This window comes from Anser anser (genome assembly GCF_964211835.1).
Source record: "Anser anser genome assembly, chromosome: 2".
Lineage (NCBI taxonomy): Eukaryota > Metazoa > Chordata > Aves > Anseriformes > Anatidae > Anser > Anser anser.
The window spans coordinates 56,733,212-56,753,292 of record NC_139721.1 but is presented as its reverse complement, the minus strand read 5'-3'; the positions used below and the strand labels follow the sequence as shown (position 1 = coordinate 56,753,292).

General features: G+C 37.5%; 1 long non-coding RNA gene across 1 annotated transcript; it reads right to left on the bottom strand.

Annotated features, from left to right (window-relative positions):
* Nucleotides 1–2,865: 2,865 nt before the first annotated feature.
* Nucleotides 2,866–6,447, bottom strand: LOC310893364. Its single transcript, XR_014578936.1, has 3 exons — nt 6,295–6,447; nt 4,798–4,996; nt 2,866–4,713 (listed from the first exon to the last, which is right to left on the bottom strand). It is a non-coding gene; the product is annotated as an uncharacterized lncRNA (long non-coding RNA).
* Nucleotides 6,448–20,081: the final 13,634 nt, after the last annotated feature.

Genomic DNA, 20,081 nt, shown 5'->3' with positions numbered 1-20,081 from the left:
GTGGTTGGACTTTGTGATTTTGAAGGTCTTTTCCAGCCTAAATGATTCAATGATTTTCTTATAAAGTAAAAGGCAAACAGATGATTCTGAAAGTTGTAAAGTCCAGCTATGCTTAATTACCTTAATTTATTAAAAGCAAAACCAAAACTAAAAAGCAAACCAAACAAAACACAACATAATTGGAGAGAGAATTTCTATGGAAAAGCTTCATCTAGGATAACATGCCCTAACTTTATACCCTACACTTTGCACGTATGTGTTTTTTTATGTGTGCTGTCTAGCAGCTACAGCTGTACCTGACTCTTTTGGGGTTCCAAAAGAGTCTATGCAATTATAAAAGGTTTTAATAAAAGCCCTTCATGCCATTAAATATGGAAATATTTGTAGCACTAAACTACTCAATTATTTCTCAGTTGTCTGACTTTCAGCCATAGTTCTTGTGTCTGCAGGTGTATTGTTTGTGAACCCTGCAGCTGCTTTTCAGCCTCAGAGTTCCTATCTGATAGCTGGACAACCCTATTCATTAACACATCAAAAAAAGTATATTCCCTGCTGTGGAGAAAAGGAAAACTGCTGTGGGCCTGTATAAAAATGCATGCTTTTATAAGATGTGTACTAGCACTGTAGCCTTCTAACCATATTCTGCTGAATGTTGGAGAAATAACAGAACATAAATATAGGAAGCTAGTCCTAATAGAAAAGGTGACTGATCTAGCCGAAGTCTAAAAGGATTCCCAAGAAGGAATCAACAAGATTATTAATATGAAACGTTATTTAATTCAGTATGAAATAATTTTTAATTCACTATTTTAGAATCTGAATAGTAAATGGAAGCGGGGGGGGAAGGAGGGGAGCTAACTGTTAGGCACAGAGGTATTGTATTGGCATGAAGATAAAAATGATGCCAATGGATTTGAGGAAAACATCCTGTCAGAGATTTGACCAGTACTGTCATGTCAAGTTAAAGAAGACTCTACAAGTGAGGATCCCACACTGAATTCAGTTTAGTCACTGGCTAAGCATCATGGCAAGATATGAGAAGATAGTGGTACGCTATTTCGTGCATGCAGTGCTGTGATTTAAGCCGGCTGGCAGCTAAGCACCACACAGCCGTTCACTCACGTTCCCCCCCAGTGGGATCGGGGAGAGAACTGGAAAAAAAGTGAAAGCTTTTGGGTTGAAATAAAGACAGTTTGATAGGCAGACAGAAAATAAATAAATAATAATTAAATATAATAATATAATATATATAATAATAATAATATAATATATACAATATAATAATAAGAAGAAAATAAATAATAATAGTAATATTATAATGATATTATAATAATAATGCATACAAAACGAGTGATGTACAATGCAATGGCTCACCACCCGCTGACTGATGCCCAGCCCGTCGCCAAGCAGTGATCCCCCCACTGCAGTCAGCCACCCCATATTAATTGTTCAGCATGATGCCATATGGTATGGAATATCCCTTTGGTCGATTTGGGTCAGCTGTCCTGGGTCTGTGCCCTCCCAGTTCCTGCTGCATGCCCAGCCTCCTCACTAGCACGGTGGTTTGAGAAGCTGGAAAGTCCTTGGCTTGCAACAATTAAAACATCAGCATGTTTATCAACATTATTCTCATCCTAAATCCAAAACACAGCACCATACCAACTACTAGGAGGAAAATTAATTATATCCCAGATGAAACTAGGACATGCAACATAACAAAAGAGTCAAATCAAGTAGATTTTGAGTTGAATGTTTGGAAAGAGGAGAGCTAAGTGCCTCAGCAGCAAACTTGATGATGCTTAAACTTGTCACATTAAAACAGAAACAAACAAAAAAAAGTCTTAAATGCATAAATATAGTTTTTGGACACTGAGGAAGCACATACTTTCTCCAGTAAGATTCTCTTGTAAAGCAAAGTAACTTGTAAAGCAAAGTAACTTCCTCGTCTTAAACTTTTAATTCCATTCATATATTTTGACAATCTGTAGGACAGAAATGACAAACTTTACCACTGTTGTTACCCTGGGTCTCTAAACTGTCCTAATGGTTTCCCACCCCAGTCAAGACTCTCACCCACATGTTTAGTAGTTCTTGCTCTTCCAGTTCACAAAGTTATATGAAAAGAAATTGCACTGCTGCAGAAACATAAGCCAGAGAGGATAAGTAACTAATTCCCACTTAAAAGTGTATCATTTTTAAAACCAATGAGAACTTAATGAGGGAATAAAGATCTAATTGCTCCTACATATGGAAGCTAATTCAAAACTTGGATCATTCCTATTCCCTTCATTTGTTTTTCTTCCTTTTTTTTTTTTTTAGAAGGAGAAGAGGAAAGCAGGCAGAGACCAGAAATGCATGCTGATATCAGGATGAGGTACCTTAGCCATTTGTACACAATCTTCTCCTAGCAAACAGAGCAATGTTTATCTTTTTCCTCTTTCTTTACTCATTTCTAACACTTTGATTCATTGGAGTTTAGTGCTACTGAGCCTTTCCATTTTTATAATTGGAACGGTTAAAGTCAGCTCAAAGCCTGCTACCCGCTCTGTTGGAATTAGGCTCCTTAATTCAGTCAGCTGAATGATATGGTAACAATTGCAAGAAGCTGTGACTCTAGTTATTGGAAGGAGTATTCTGTTATAACAAGACATGCGACATCCCTAAATAATACTGCCTGAATTACATCAAAATCAAATCTGAAGAAATCTGGCCCACTCGTGAATATAGATGTGAAAAAAAAAAAAAATCTAGTAAGCTTCCTTTCAGTAAAACAAATACTAGAAAATTAGAAGTGAACAATGTGGATTCGCTCACAGTTGTTCTCAGTAGCAGGTGGACCATCATCAGGATATGTAGTCTGCAATAACACTCACTTCTCTACTACATAACAACACTGCACTAGCACCAAATGCAGCATCTTGATTAATCAACCAAAAATCTAATTAAAACATGTGGAGAAGAAATCACAAATGCCCCCAAATAAAAATGTGAATTAGAAGTCAAATTAGCTGAAAGCATTTTGGTGCTACACATAAGGAGCCAGAGTAAATAGTACAAAATTATAGAAAATTATAATCAGTCAGAATTTTCAGAATTATCAGATTAATATAACTTTCTGAATGACACTGAACTACCCAGCTTGGAGAATTGTAACTGAATTTATTTTGGGCTGTTTCAACACAGTTGAGCTGCTTGCTTACTGTGCTTTCTGACTCTGAGAAAGAAAATGTGGAGAGACTGCCCAACAATGATGCCCATTTAAAACTTCCTCAGTAAATAAAGAATATTCCTCTGGGCTATAAAAGTCGGGTTTAGGGTAATAAAAAGGATTAGCTATGGAAATACAAGAAACCATAGAGTTTTCTCTCCATGATAAGCTACACTTTACTGAACCAAGTGTTTTGGTAGAAGATTTCTGATCTTGAATGAAAAATAAAATAAATAATTTACTTGACTGTTCTCAGTTAAACTTCATTAAAAGTTGAACACTTGTTTTATCAATTTCTTGTCTCTTTCACTCACCTCTTAAGGAAATCATTCTTGGGCTAAGAATAAATTCAGAAAGTTTCATATAAAGACTTTGCTGTCATCAAAGATAATGGTTTGTTTGCCTATGGGTAAAAGAGAATTAATTGTAAGTAATACAAAACATTCTTTCTAATTTCTTTTTTCCCTGCTCTACAGAATTTCTTTAACTGTTATCAGATACAGTTTTAGCCCTATGGGGCTGTAATTCAGAACAGGAGCTCTTTTAACACCGTAATCCCTAGAAAGTTCCTCTGTTACAGAAACATGATTTATTTTTGATGTGCTCCTCAAGATTTTCAGGTTTATTACACACCTGGAAATAAATAAATAAATAAATAAATAAACAAATAAATAAATAACCTTGCTTCTGGTGCTTGCAAAATTTCAGTTTCATCCATGTCAAGATTATCAATAACTGTCAGTCAGAGTGGAGATTTAAAAAAAAAAAAAAAGGTAAAAAAAAAAAAGCAGCTTTCAAATGTATTCTCATGTGCTTAAAATAAAATATACATTTTACATGAAATTAGTATATTAGGGTGATTGAAGAACACCATGAATAAAATAGCAAAGGAAATCAAACAGACATATCATGAAATGCAACCATGTCTCCAGTTCAAATACTGCTGTTGCAATATTTAATGACAATACACCCTTACTTATTTTACACTATAAGAAAATGGTGTTGCTGCTAATAAGACTTTTGCTAATTATATATATATAGCGTATGTGTAAATCTTATTTTCCTTTCACAGATTTTCAAGGATTACAAAGAGTTACCATGTCAGTGAGCTCATAAAAACCCTACTGCCAGAAACAGAGGAGTGCTAAAGGTTTCAGTACCAGCATGTGAAATAACATTGAAAATAGTAAGGTGTTTTTCCACTTCTCATGCTTTCTAAATCTTCTCCCTTTTTTTTTTTCTCAGTACTACATAAAACCCTCTAAACCCAGTTCTGCAGCATTTCAGGCACCATGCATGCTTCTTTATAAGGCAGTACATAAGTAAGTATATAAGGCAGTATAGAAAAGAGATTCTTGGAGAAACCTGGGCAAAAAGCAATTAGATCTCAAAACTGTGATGTTCCAGAAGTGGCATGCAGAAAAGCATGCTTAGAAAACAGGCAACATGTAAGAATATGTCTTTTCATATGGTGGGACACCAAGACGTTCTATGAATGTCTGCATCTGTTGGAAAAAGAGTCAATGTCACAGTTCTGTATTTTCAAACGTATGAGGCAAGCATGACCCCAGAGAAAGTGTTAGGTATACCTTGTGGGCAGTAACTGCCTCTGATGAAACAAGGCTCTAGAGGAAAACATATGTGCTGTGTCCATGCAGAGAAAAATCAGGTGGATCTAAACAGAGTTTATCTTCTGCTCTTCTGTCTTGCTCCTCTCTCAAGCAGTGGGGCACAAGCTGTTGCAAAGCTTTGAAGATCCACCTAGGCTTTGGATATTTGACTTTTTCTCTTGGGAAAAAAAAAAAAAAAAAAAAACATGATTTAGCAAGGGCGAGAGATTTGGCAAGACATGGACTGAACTCTTTTTTCTTAAGCTGTTGGTTTCCCTGAAGGGCATTGAGGAAATATTGGCACTGTCTCAGCAAACCTACCAAGAACCTGCAGTTGTCTGACAAAGCCCTTAGTGTACACAGCCATTTGAATAAGTTGTGCATTCATAAACATATGGGGAGGGATGGAGGAAATGGCAGCAAAATTTCAGATGTAGTAACACCTACTAAAGCACTCAGTTCTATAAGCAGCTAAAAATGGAAGAGTCTGGGAAACAGCAATTATGATTAAAAGGCTTTGAGTGAGAACTTCTAGCATACTATAACATTTTAATGCAATTAGAAGCAAAAATAACGTTTTTCTCACTCACCAAAGTAACACCTCTCTTTGTCAATGGAATAGTTGATAAATCAGTTGAAATAAAATGTAAATTGAGTTTTCCATCTGGCCACTGTGACACCCAACAATTCAAACCAAATAGTGTGTAGCCTTTAAGGAAATAATTCTACCAAGCATAATTGTACACTCTTTTTTTTTTTTCTTTTTTTTTTCTCCTAGCTCAGTTTAAAATTCAAGATAATGACTAGCCTCATAAAACTAATCTGCAGGCAAATACCTTTTTAAATAAACACTTTCCACCTTTGCATTAGTCTCTCCATCTACGAAAGACATATAGTTATATTCTTCTCAGCTTAGCCAAAGATAAAGAAATTAAATCAAGTAAATCTGAGTGGGTCTTTTTAGCTAAAGCCATGATTCTTTCAGTTAGCAATCACCTTTGTTATGCAATTCTAAACCGATTCCTGAGATAAACAGATTTATACAAAATTAACATCATCTTGTACCAGGCTTTTTCTGGTGTTTTTTGTTTGTTTGTTTGTTACTGTTTTGATTTTTTTTCTTTTTGTTTGGTTTGGTAAGTGTCTTGTTTCTTTAGACTTGGTAAATTCCATGTGACCTTTCCTGTATATTTACTCCTACCTCGGTAGTCAGTGAAATGTTCTTCAACCATATTTTGATGGACAAGATAATCCATTTTGTGATCTAATCCCTATACCAAAGTGTCAAAAGATTCAGTGGTTTAACACCTGGAGAAATTGTCATTACTTCTACAAGATTTAGATAACACTTCCATTAATAATGCTTAGATCAGAGTTTCAAAATATATTGTTCTAGAACTTCACTTTGATCTGCTATTTATGTATTTTTAAAGACAACATTTGAGATGAATACACGTAATATGAACAAGATCTTACCTTTTCATTGAAAGCGTTTTCAATACCTAAACAAGACATTTGTTAATGATGCAGCAATACCAATTTCTACATTATCCATTATAGAAAGCATTTGTTTTGTCCTCAGATTAAGTGATTTTATTTCTGAGTACAAAATTCCCTCAGCCCCCCCCCCACTCCACTTCTAACCTCTATCTTCCCCCCCCCCCCCCCCCCCAATAAATAAATACACCTACACAGGGAAAAAAAAAATAAAAAAGGCAGTTTTCTGTTTCTCTAAATAGAAGTGATTGGTAAAATGCTTTCTATACCATACATCATGCATATAATTTCTTAAAAGGCACAGGTAAAAACAAAATTGAATTTGAAATGTCAAGTTCACTGAGGATGGAAATGCAGGAAAAGTAAACTGAGACTAAGTATCTGAGTCTATCCTACCAGACTTCAAGCTTTCTTTGAAGTGTGGGTATTGTTGTTGTAGGGAAAGAGAGAAGGACTGATGGATCTCGTTCAGGAGCCTAACACTCCTGAAACAGACAAAAAGTTGCAACATAATTTAAAGTTTTATATACTTACCTACTACCCTGCTTAATATTGTTTTGCAGCAAACTTCAATAAAGATCACATATACACAAATACAACTGAAGAAGAGTACAATAATACAGAGACTGGATTCTGTGTTGATTACTATAAATAAATTACAAAACAGGTATCATTGTATGTCTGACTTTTAGGGAAGAAGATGTGAAGGTGTGAAGATGAAGAAAAGGGAAAAGAGGAAAGCAATAAAGTACCAATCGCCTGTAGGTGCGTAGGTAGGATAGCAATCCCACCTTCAAAAAATCAGGTTAACTGCAATTTGCTGTTATTTTCTGTCTTCTAGTGTCTGGCTTCTTTCACTGTGTGTGGCTGTAATGAGTCTTGATATACTCAATAAGTGTTTAGCTACCCTGACTTTTGATAATTGATAAATCCATTACTCTCAGACTAACAAACCCTACCTTCCTTGGTTTTGTTATTTTCTTTTTATTAGAGAAAAGAATATATCATAGAAAAACAACTCATATTCTAGACATCTTCACTGCTTTAACAATTTTTGTTCCAGGCCATCATGCCTGAAAATACATTGCTGTATTCATATCTCATTTATGAAGTTAGCTTGGGCAATATAACTTGTTAAATCTTCGGTGTGGGTAAAGGAGGAATGGTTAACTGGCAAAGTTGTGTCAGTCTGCTCCAGTCAAAGTGCAGTTTTGAAAACCATCTCATTCTTGTTACAAATAGTAAGTAATTAGATTGGTTCTGCTCAATTCCCAGGAGACAAGAGCCAGAATCACAAATCCAAAAATCACAGCTTGTATTGACTGCCAGTACTGACAGCAGTATCAGCATAAAGAAGAAAACTGACTGTGTAGGATATGAAAGCAACACTAACATCTCCTACTGTTTGGAGAAACAGCTGCTGACAAGAACTCTTGCACCCCTTCTCCTTGTTTCTACCCTCGATTTACACAGGGGAGTCTTTACTACTGAGGACAAAATTCAAATTTGGTTTTAGAAAAGTGTAGGTTTTTCACCTTTCATTAGAAATTGAGCATGGGTAAATGAATTTCTGTAAAACCTTCCTAAAATGGCAGTCCCATAGTAAGACATGATTTTTCTTAAAAAGAACATGACATCAGACACCAGAAGGCCTTTGATTTCCATACTTCTTGTACTGGAACACCAACTAGCACACAGTAACTTTAAGATCAAAAATATGAATGACTAATGGAAAACACTAAAAAAGGGGGGGTAAGAATAAAATTTGCACGATGTGTTCCTGTAATGTGGGGTGTTTCTCATCACTCTTCCTCTTGGTTCAGGAAGTCTTAGTGTTATAGGATTGTTTGCATACTGCCTCTGCACTTCTCTCCTATTCCAGAAATCACATATTTTCTCCTTAATTTTCTTATTAATACCTCCTTTTCACCTCTGAGGCCTACCTGTACATCTTACTTTTTTTTTTTTTTTTTTTGACTTTCAGTTTATTTGCAATACAGTCTTCAGTTTGCTGTCTTTCTCATTCTCCTTAGAGAGCAGAATACAGGAGGTAGAAACTGGCTTTCTGCTTGAAGATGGATTTTTTTCGGGAATTGAGCTATTCTTTCCCTCTTTTGGGAGAACTCTACCTGGCCCAGACTACAGCAGAGAGAAAAAGGCAAAAAAGCAGCCCTTTTACAGTTCTGTCCTCTAACAGGACATACAATACCTGCATACTATGCTGGAGACTGGTGTTATTAATTTCAATTGCAAGGATTAAATGGTAAATGCCCTTTTTCTTGTATTATTTTCCTCTCTAGCTGAGAACAACTCTCTTCTGTCACATAAACATAAGAAAGATTTTGCTTTCAAACCTGAGAAGAGATACAAGACTCAATTCATATAACTATTAGAGTGGTACACATTGCTTTTTGAGCAGGTTGCAACAGGAGTATATTGCAGCAACTGAAAGTATTTCATGGTTGGTACTGTACTGGGTTTATATGGTAAGGTTTTGGTATGGGGTGGCCTCTGTGAGCAGAACCCAGCAGCTGCCCCATGCCAGATCAGACCCAGCTCCAACCAGCTCCAAAAGGGACCCAGCGCTGGCCAGAGTCAAGCCTGTGAGAAATCCTGGTTGGGCCTCTGGGAGAGCAGATTTAGGAAGGGGAAAAAAAAAAAAACTGCTGCACAACAGCAGCTGGAAGTGCAAGGAGAGAGAAAATGAGAGAGAACCAGCCCTTTAAGCACCAAGGTCAGTATAGAAGGAAGGAGAGGAGGTGCTCTAGGTGCCAGAGCAAAGGTTCCCTTGTGGCCTGTGGAGAGGCCCCTGGTGGAGCAGGCTGTCCCCCTGCAGCCCATGGGTCCCACACGGAGCAGATCTTCACACTGCAGCCCGTGGAGGAGCCCCCGGTGGAGCAGGTGGATGTGGCCTGGAGGAGGCTGCGGCCCATGGAGAGCCCCCGCAGGAGCAGGCCCCGGGCCAGAGCTGCAGCCCGTGGAGAGGAGCCCACGCAGGAGCAGGGGGTCTGGGGGGAGCTGCCGCCCGTGGGGGACCCGTGCTGGAGCAGTTTGCTCCTGACAGATGGACTCCATGGCACGGAGCCATGTGGGAGCAGTTCTTGAACAGCTGCTGCCTGTGGGCAGCCCCCGCAGAATCAGTTTGGGAAGGACGGAAGCCCACGGGAGGGACCCCACATGGAGCAGGGGCAGGGAGTGACCATGAAGGAGCAGCAAACATGAAGGGTCACAGGTTGATCCAATCCCCCATTCCCAATTCCCCTGTGCCGCTCGAGGGTAGGAAGTAGAAGCTGGTGGTTGGGGGGAAGGTGTTTTTAGTTTGTAGTTTCTCACTGTTCTAGTCTGCTAGTGATAGGAAATAAATTATATTAATTTCCTCATGCTGAGGCTGTTTTGCCCAAGATGGTAATTTGTGTGTGATCTCCCTGTCCTTATCTCAACCCTTGAGACATTTTCATCCTATTTTCTCCCCTTTTCGTTTGAAGAGGGGAAGTGAGAGAGCAGCTATGTTGGTGTTCAGCTGCCCAGCAGTGTAAAATCACCACAGGTTCATGCTCTCACAGCAAAATGGTAAGTTCCTCTCTTTAACCACCATCTGTGTGACTTCCCCACTGGCAAATTTAGTAAAAATTAATACATAGCATCTTTCAAATAGAAGTCCTTTTCTTTAGGAGAGAAAAAGGGAAGAAGAAAAAACAACTGTCTACAATAAGCAGTGCTGAAGAACATAAGATACAATAACCATGTTGATTTGTTATTATCTTAATGGTGTACAATTAAACAGGCTATGCGATACATTGTAGAAGGAACCAATATTGCCTTAGAATCCAATGCGTATTTTTTAAGGAGCACAAGGCAAAATAATGCTGCTGTAAAGCCCCAAGCATAGCATGCTCTCTAAGAAGTCTGAAATCACTTCCATAATATATTACACAAATGTATTTTTGGACTTCTAGGATCAATGCAGGGAGGTACTTCAAGTGAAAAAAAGAAGATACAGAGGAAAGTCAGTGCAAAAGAAATATTGTGAAGCACATGTTTTCTAGATTAGATGTCCAAATTATAGTTTTCCCTGAATTTGACAGCATATGAATCAATTTACCTTAAAGTTTGTGCTTTATACAATGCTTTTGGCTTCTTTACCTCTCACCAAAAATAATTAATAATAATAATAATAAAATAATTCTCCTCTCGTTTCTAAATGAAAGAAATGTGATAGAGATCAGATTGCATGCACTGAGTTATCCTTGAAGATTCTTCCTCTTCCTTAAGGTATTATCAGTACGCAAGCAGAGGTTTTAAAGAATCGGTTTAGGAATCACATGTTAAGCCCAAGTATAACATGTCCTTGACTAAAGGGCACATCAGTTAGCCATGCCGATAAAGGATAAGTTTTAAAAGACCAATAGAAATTTGAGTGCAAAGATTCAGAAGTGATGTATCTGTAACTCAGGATATACAGTTATATACTCACTACATATTTGCCTGATCTGTTGAACCTCTCAAAACTTTAAGCTAGGAAATTCCAAGGGAACAGGTCATCTTGGACCCAATGATCTCTTGAGGTCCCTTCCAACACCTACAATTCTGTGATCTTTTCATGAGGCTTCTGGAATTTATGTAAGATTTTTGTTGAAATATTGCAAAGTCAGCATCAACTGTCTTTCATTTGCTCCTTCTACTTTAGGTCTCACAGAATACCAGCAAGCACATATGGAATATTTTTCCTTTCCCCCTTCTTGCTCCTATTCCTTACCAAAGCATAATAAGTAATGCCAGCAGAGTAGTCTTTCCAATACCTAAATTCACTTGGCTGTGCTGCTGTTTACTCAGATCATAAAGTTTCAAATGCTGTTTGTAACTGAAGAAAGATGAGAAAACACTACTGCACAGAACTGCATCTCAAGAAACTGGTTTCTGTTTATCATTCAGCTCTTCATTATGGTATGCCTAAGTACTACCCAGATGCTCTATAAATTAATAATACCTTTTCAGCTTTCCAGGTGAAGTCTTAAAATCCTTGCTCCCAAAGAATATGTCTTGTCTTCCTCTCCAAAACAAAATGCAATATAGAAATAATACATCATACTAATTTCCATATTTTCCATATTTTCCATATTATTTCTATATTACTAATTTCCATCTTTTGGGTTGCTTTTTTGTTTAAAAAAACAAAACAAAAAAAAAAAAAACAATGCTTATTCCATAAAAAGTGTTTTAAAACTGTGGAGCTGTCCTAGAATCCATCAACAATGTGACACAGCTGTATTGAAGTTGGTGTTAAGTCACTTCCACCCACTTCAGATTCACTCTAAAGTTGGCAAGTATCATGTGTACAGGCTGAATTAATGCTATACATGTCAGAGGGAGTGCACTTCAGTTTCTTCTACAAAAAAAAAAGATAGCTGTAAGAAAGAGCAATGATGATGTGATGATGCTTAATTTAAAAAGAAACTGAAAGAAAGAAAGAGAGAGAGAGAGCAGGCAGGAAGGCAAGAAAAAGAAAAAGTAATAAAGAAAGTGGAACAGGCAGGTAAAAGTTCTAACGTGTTTATTATGAGTCTTATATGTTTATTTATAAACATGTCAATTTCACTGCTATTTAGCTGTTCCTTCCATACCTCTGGAAAATGTTGAAAATTTAAGGAAGAGCTCCCATTTTCTTCCCAGTTGTACAAGTAGTACTAGCAATATAAGGTTCAAACATACTTTGTACCCTTGCAGATTAATAGGACGAATATACATTGCATTCATCCACCCTATCATATTTTATTATATCATTAAATGCACAAGTTAGATATGGTAAAACAAAGAGATGGGAGATTCTTTTTCGAATTTGGGGGGTTCTTTTGGAATTTGGGTCTGATATACTCTCTCAAACTTTCAAACTCTGAAGATTTTGCAAATGCAAGAGAGGCATCTTCGTGGTCCAATCATGCCATTCCATAAAAACACTACAAAATATTATCTGACACTTCATTAGTTTGCTTCACTAGCTTTCCTAGAAATCACTTAGCAACAGAGCTCCCCAACCACACACATGCATGTCATTAAACAAAGAGAAATGGCTTTCAGCTCTAAGAAGGTCATCAAAATTGTAATTAAAGTAAAATGCATTACTATGTTGAGCTCATTTGTAATAATAATTAAAAAAAAGGTTTATGAAAGATGTAGCTATTCATCTCAAACATATTTATTTTATAGCTCTCTTCCCATTTTCAATGGTCTTAAACATGATTTGAGAAACAAAGAAACGTTAGAGTAAACTAAGTATGAGGAAAGCAGCAACATGGAGATATATGGAAATTAGTGTTTAATTCAAAGAGATGATAACAACAAAACCATATGCTGGTATCAAACAAACTTTGCAAGTTAATAAGGAATGTTTCTGATTCCATATTTGAGAGAGGTCAGTCTCAAAAGGAGCTTTCATAAGTTTAGTTTTCCCAGCACTCCAAAATCTTGGTGAATAAGTAATCAGCTGTATGTAGAAACAAGCTCTAGATAAATAAATATAAAATGGATTATGGATTTATGGAGTTGAATCCACCCTCACTTTCCTAATTCTGTCTCTGAACACATTAACCAATTCATGTAATTTCATCTCCAGTCTAGCAAGAAGCTAAAGTTTTTCTTTCTTTCTTCATGTGTTTCAATACTATCAATTTTACACTCCAACAATTGAAAGAAGTCCATTTTCTTAAGAACATTAACCATATTGAATATTTAAAAAGTGTATATACGGAGTCAGTTCCCATCAGAAGAAAGTCAGTGGTAGGTTTCTGTTCACTTTGGTGATAGCTGTAACCCAGTAATTACAACTGTCTCTCCACCACTAGTAGAAAGCCACAGGCATTGTATTGACTAATTTGTGTATGATCTCATCTGGATTTGTATGTCCTGAGTTGGGTTTAGCTTGTTGCAACAACTGTCTGGTGAATTCACTGCAGATGTGTTAGCTTAACTTCTCTGAGTGCCCTGTGTAGCAATGGTCTCACAGGCCTAGGGAATCAGTGCATGACAGTAGCACTTTTTGTCAAAAGAAGTTGGGAGTCAATGGAAAGTAAGCAGTCTGTTGTGAGAAAGCTTGTAGAAACAAATCTGAGACTGAAGGGAAAAAAAAAACTCTCACCATAAACATTATACTGTTCCTGCAAATTCCACAGGGTACTAATGACTTATTATCACTACTCCCCCTCTGCCAATTAAGGAAGACTCAGCTGTCGACTATAGGATACAGGAGGATGTTGGAAAAGTAAGCACTGCAAAAGAGAGAAGGATGGGATATAAATTGTGTAACAATTTTAACTGTATTATTAGTCATATTTTTGTATTGTTTTGGACAAACTGTAAAAACATCTTTTTAACTAAAAATACATTCTTAGCTCCATATTTGGTGTGTTGCTTTTTCCCCAGAACAAGATTTTGAGGGTAACAAAGTGTACCAAAAATGAAATTAGATCATTATTACCTCCTGAATTTCTACAAGACAGCAATTTGGCTTTATGTAAAACATCATGCAAAATTGCAACTTGTCTTTATGCAGAAGTGTTTATAAGCCTTCAGGCATTCTTCCAAAGAAATCCCTCTATTATTGCAACTATTTCATCGTACACTGCCCATATCTATCATAGAATCACAGAATATCCCGAGTTGGAAGGGACCCACAAGGATCATCAAGTTCAGCGCCTTGCAACACACAGGTCTACCCCAAAATTCAGATCATATGACTAAGAGCACAGTCCAAATGCTTCTTCAACTTCGACAGGCTTGGTGCCATGACTACGTGTCCGGAGAGCCTATTCCAGTGCATGACAACCCTCTCAGTGAAAAACCTTTTCCTGATATCCAGGAATCATTATTTATTTATTTATTTTTCCTCTCAGAGGTCTTTCCAGCTGTAGGCACTGATGTACCTGAAGAAGGATTTGCTGATGCAATATCTATGTGGGGCCTAGTTCAGGTAGCCAAATAGGTTATTATCCCTTTGGTTTAAACATTTGTAGCCCTTATAACCCTTCTCTCAACTTCCAAATCACAATATGGCTCCAGTTAACTGGCTTGCTAAGATATGACTGAACCAGAACAGTAGAACTGTCTCTCTGGTGATGTGTCTGCATTTTAAGTAAAATCTTCTGGAAGTGTGATCTTCCATTCTCTTAGAAAACTGTATACTGAATACAAACTCTTAGTTTTGCTTTATTTGTATCAGCTGCTTGACAAGTAGGTGTGACTTTGTAATTGGAAACCCTTGATCGGTAATGATTGCTGTGATGCATCTCTGCAGCTTTTCTGAGATCCTCAGCAGTATAGGAACATTAACAATAGCCAAGTTGTTTATATCTAAGGAATTGCTCTGCAACAGTAGGATTTATACAGTACAAGCATTTTTTTGCTGAAGCAAGAAAGAATTGAATTAATGCAGCAGTTGCATTAACTTAGATTTAACACATGTTTTGCATTTAGAAATGGCCAGCTAATGCTGTAGTAAGATCAATAGGATTGGACTGCTTTGAATTTTTGTAACTTCTACAATGTACTCTAAGCTGTTTATTACCTAACCACAGTCTCTAGAGTGCAGAAGCAATCTAATGTCTCTCTTGAATACGTGTTCATCTTTGTGAGATTGACAGCATTATATTAGATGTAGGGCCATTAATCTTTAATTTCAGAGAAAAGTATTGGACACTTACTATTAAAACTATCTGAAGTAAATCCAGACTAAAGAACTAAAAATGCTTTGTAAATCTACAATATTTAGATTTGAAAAGGGAAAATATGTGTGCTACCTGATAACTGATGACACATCAGAAGTCAGTCCCAATGATTTGGTGATAACTCCTATACCTAAAAACTCAAAAAATGTTAATAATAAATTCTTTAAAAATCTTAAAAATTATCCAAAATAGTCTAGAGTAATGACTATATCTGTATTGATGAAACCAACTGTTCTTTACTTCCTCAAAAAATGTTAGTATGCGCTACTTCACATGCTGTTCCCTTGGATGGTACAAGAGAGATGCATAACAGATATCTTAAAAGAGAGAGAGAAGAAAGCAATTGCATGTTCAAGGGTGGGTACACTGTGTTGAGGTATGGCGCCTGAGCCTGCCCTAGACCTGAATGAATATCTTTTCACCTAGCATTCTGCTTCTAGAAGGGACTTTCCAAACATCAATGATGCATGACCTATTTGTCTGCCATCAAATGCAAGCCCCTGTCAGGACTTTCATGTCTGGGAAATGAAATGAAAACATCTACAAAATAGCTTTGCTATTGAAAAATTCAACTTCCGTATCTGGAAGCAGAACAGCATGCTTATAACTTTCTGAGCTAACAACTCCAGCTGTGGATGGCATCTACTCCAGAATACTTTGTATTAATGACACAATTAATCGGCAACCCAAATAAACTATCCTAAAATTAGGAAATGTCTGTAGCACTAACTTAATCACATTATGATTAAATTATTATGTTATGAATGATTTGCATTAATAATACATACAGAATAATTTAATTATGGCACTCTTAATTGCCCTTTTTCTTTGGAAATAGTGAATTTAGGGCGAGATCTTGTTCAAATTGGATTATTCAAATATAAGAAATACTTCTGTACCTAATGAGCATTTAAAAAAATAATTTATTATTTATTCAATTATTTTCTAAAAAGAATAGCTCTATTATTTGGAATGTTATATTATTTCTATTACTATCAACTCCCTAACATCACCCTGTAGACTTCTGTTTTACTCTAGATGAAACCTGCAATTTATCCTAATTTATCCTGCAATTTTTATAAGGATTATAATTCAAAATATCAATAGCATAATAAACATTACTCTTTTCACAAACCACTTCTCAAATTTCATTTTCATGATGTGGAGGATTAGCAGGGAAATAATGAAATGTTTTTTAAGAAAATCTTTACATCCCGGTAGAAAAATGGGAACTACAAACTTGTAAATGAACAGTATAAGTATTAAAGTTCATGTACTTTGTGCAACTTGTATTGCATTGCACTTAGTACACAGTGTTCTGTGTACCAAAAATAAAAGGTTTTGTTTTTAGAGCCTATTAAAATTGCAGTTCTAGTCTATAAAGGAACTTGTAAAAATAGCATCACAGGAATAAATTTTAAATGTGTCTAGTAAAAATCAAAGTTTAAAAGAAGGAGAAAGAGAAGAAGCTATTCAATTGACAGGCATATTTGTCTTAAAAAATGAATTTACATTCTCAGTGAAGTATCTGATTTTTTTTATGATTTTTATTTTTATTTTCAAGGACTATTATCCACTCCTTCAACTGACAGTCATCACCTGTCATTCTCCAAATGATCTCTGCGCTTCCAAGCAGACTTGCAGCTTCAGATCAGTAACATGAGTGCACAGTGCCTGCCACAAAGTGTATCATTGGACTATCATCATCTGTTGCTTTCACCTCAGACTATCAACCTTGCTACTAATTCCCTGTCTTCATTTTTAACCACGAAAAGACGTGTCAAGAGGACATGAATGACAGTATGACTAAAATTATCAAAGAAAAAAAAATTGTTTGTATACATCTAGGTATTTACAAGGTGTTCCTTAAAATCAGCCCCATAATTCTTTCCCTTTTATGAAACCTTTTCACTTAACTTTCATTTGGTACTGACTTTGGTTTTTCTTAAACTCAGCTACACTATCTGTAAGTTCAACTCAGAGTCTGGGAGGTTATGAGCTGTTGAAAGGCCCCAGATTTTAAGCAGATGTCTGATTTCTAAGAAGATTTATATATATGATGTATTATAAGTCATATTGCTGTTGTACGTTTGTGGCTTTTGTTAGGACTGGAAGATTGATATTTTAGCACTTGAAACATGTCTTGATTATATTTTTGTAAAATAGCTAAACACAAGAAGTTTACAAATGAAGGGTTCTTTTTTTATGGAGGGGGAGGGGGGGAGGAGAAGGATGTGTGTGGAGATAACAGAAGGTCTGTAAATATAAATAGATTTTCAGTTTTCCTGACTTGAACCTGATCAGAAGCATCTCTGAGGAGAATTTTCAGTTTCTCCAGGGAAAAAAAGGACTCAGCTGCAAAACAAGTGTTTCCTCTTGCAAATATCACCTGCAATTGTTCATACTGTGTGCTGGTCACAATTCCCATGAAGGTATTCTCCTAAACAAAGTAAGCTTCTCTGAATCAGCTTCATATCCAATTACATGGAGTCCCTTAGTTCTCATGATTGGGAATGATAAACTGCTCCACTCTGGTTACTATGTATTCAAGGAAAATGGCCTTTTAAAGCAAGCAAAAGATACCTAAAAAAAAAATCAACTTCAAGAGGTGCTGGTGTGACATTTTTATAGAGGGCTTTGGGTTGTTTTTGTTTGTTTGTTTGTTTGTTTGTTTTGTTTTGTTTTGTTTTTTTCCCAAGCCTACTAGATCAAAGCATTCAGGATGACAACAATCTATCATCAGCGGCTTTTAACTAGAGACTGTTCACAAGTATGAAAATAACCATTTGTATGGTGCCCCAGTTTTCTGTAGGGAATGTAGCTGATAAACCCTATTTGAATGCATGGACCCTAATCCACAATGGCATCATTAACTACAAGATATTAGATTACACATGCTAGTTAGTATCAGGGAGGCTGAGGAGTAGTTAGACAGCAAGATCCTAGGACAGTCTGTGGGGGAAACACAGCCAACAACCAAACAGCCAAAAATTCCCTTACCGACACTAACAGAAGGTCATGGAGCAGATCCTCCTGGAAACGAAGATAAGGCATTAAGGCATATAGAAAAATAAGGATGTGATTGGTTACAGCCAAAATGGTTTCACTAGGCAGATCATGCCTGACAAATCTGATGGCCTTTTACAATGGGGTTACAGCATTGAATAGGGGAAGAGCAACTGATATCATCTACCTGAATAGTGGAAGAGCAACTGATATCATCTACCTGGACTTGTGTGAAGCATTTGATGCTGTCCCCCATGATAGCCTTGTCTCTAAATTGGAAAGACATGGATTTGACAGATGGACCACTCGGTGGGTAAGGAATTGGCTGAATGGTTGCACTCAAGGATTTGTGGTCAATGGCTCAATATCCAGGTGGAAATCAGTAACGAGTGGTGTTCCTCAAGAGTCGGTATTGGGAACAGCACTGTTTAATATCTTTGTTGGTGACATGGAGACATGGTGACAATTGAGTGCACCCTCAGCAAGGTTGTCCAGTGACACCAAGCTGTATGGTGTGGTCGCCAGAAGAGATGCCATCCAGAGAGACCTTGACAGGCTTGAGAGATGGGTCTGTGCGAACCTCCTTAAAGCCAAGTGCAAAGTCCTGCATCTGGGCTGGGGCAATCCCCAGCAGAAATACAGGCTGGGCAGATTGAGAGCAGCCTTGAGGACAAGGACCTGGGGGTGTTGGTTGACAAGAAGCTCGATATCAGCCAGCAATGTAAGCTTGAAGCCCAGAAAGCAACCTGTGTCCTGAGCTACATGAAAAGAAGCATGGCCTGCCGGTTAAGCGAGGTGATTCTCTGCTCTGCAGCTGTGAGACCCCACCTGGAATACTGCATTCAGCTCTGGGAACCCAGCACAAGAAGGACATTGACATATTAGAACAAGTCCAGAGAAGGGCCATAAAGATGAGCAAAGGGATGGAGCATCTCTCTTATGAAGTCAGATGGAGGGAGTTGGGATCACTCAGCCTGGAAAAGAGAAGGCTCCAGGGAGACCTTATAGCAGCATTCCAGTACCTGAAGGAGGCCTACAAAAAAGCTGGGGAGGGACTCTTTGTCAGGGAGTGTTGTGATAGAACGAGGATAGTGGCTTTAGACTTAAAAAGGGAAGTTTTTTTTAGATATTAGGCAGAAATTTTTTACTCAGTGGGTGGTAAGGCACTGGAACAGGTTGCCTAGGGAAGATGTGGCTGCCCCGTCCCTGGAAGTGTTTAGGGACAGGTTGGATGGAGCTTGGAGCAACCTGGTATAGTGGAAAGTGTCCCTGTCTATGGCAGAGGCCTGGAATTAGATGGTCTTTCAGGTCTCTTCCAACCCAAACCATTCAATGATTCTGTGATTCTATGAAAATACTAGAGGAAGAAGTTAAATAGGAGCAGGAGCGTGTCTGCTCCCCAAAAGTATGTGAGCGGGAAGCTAAGGACAACCCCTGTGGCCACTCATGCCCCTACAGGTGAGACGCTGTACCACTAGGACTGAACACAGCAGTAAGAGCTGCATGCTGGTAGCAGGGGTCCAACGACAGACCCCAACATGGCAAGCAGTGAACCAGGTCTGGGAACCAAGCGGGGGTCCAGTCAGCAGCAAAAGAACATGACAGCCGGAGTCAGGCTGGTAAAAGGCTATAATGTGGGAGAAAGAGACATGTGGGCTGCTAAAGCCAAATTACTACGACCGTTTGGTTTAAGAGGGAAAATTCTAGTGTAACAGAGTGGTACCCAACCATACCTTACACATCACAGGCTCTGAAAGTCTCTATGTCAGATTAAGTGGAAAGGCTATTGATAGAAATTCTTTCTGAACTGAAACTGCTTGAAAAAGTGTGGTGAATAATTAACTGTTGGCTGTATTATGAGGGCAGGTGTCTTGCGAGTTGACAAAAAACTTTGATATATAAGCTGTGTACCAGAGCAAAGTTCCTGGCTATGTAATTGTTTTAGGATATGAAGTTATTAAAATCCAACATCGTGAATGTTAATGTAAAATCAGGAAAAGAAATGTAATCTGGGCTTGTAGAGAGAGGAACTGGATGATCTAA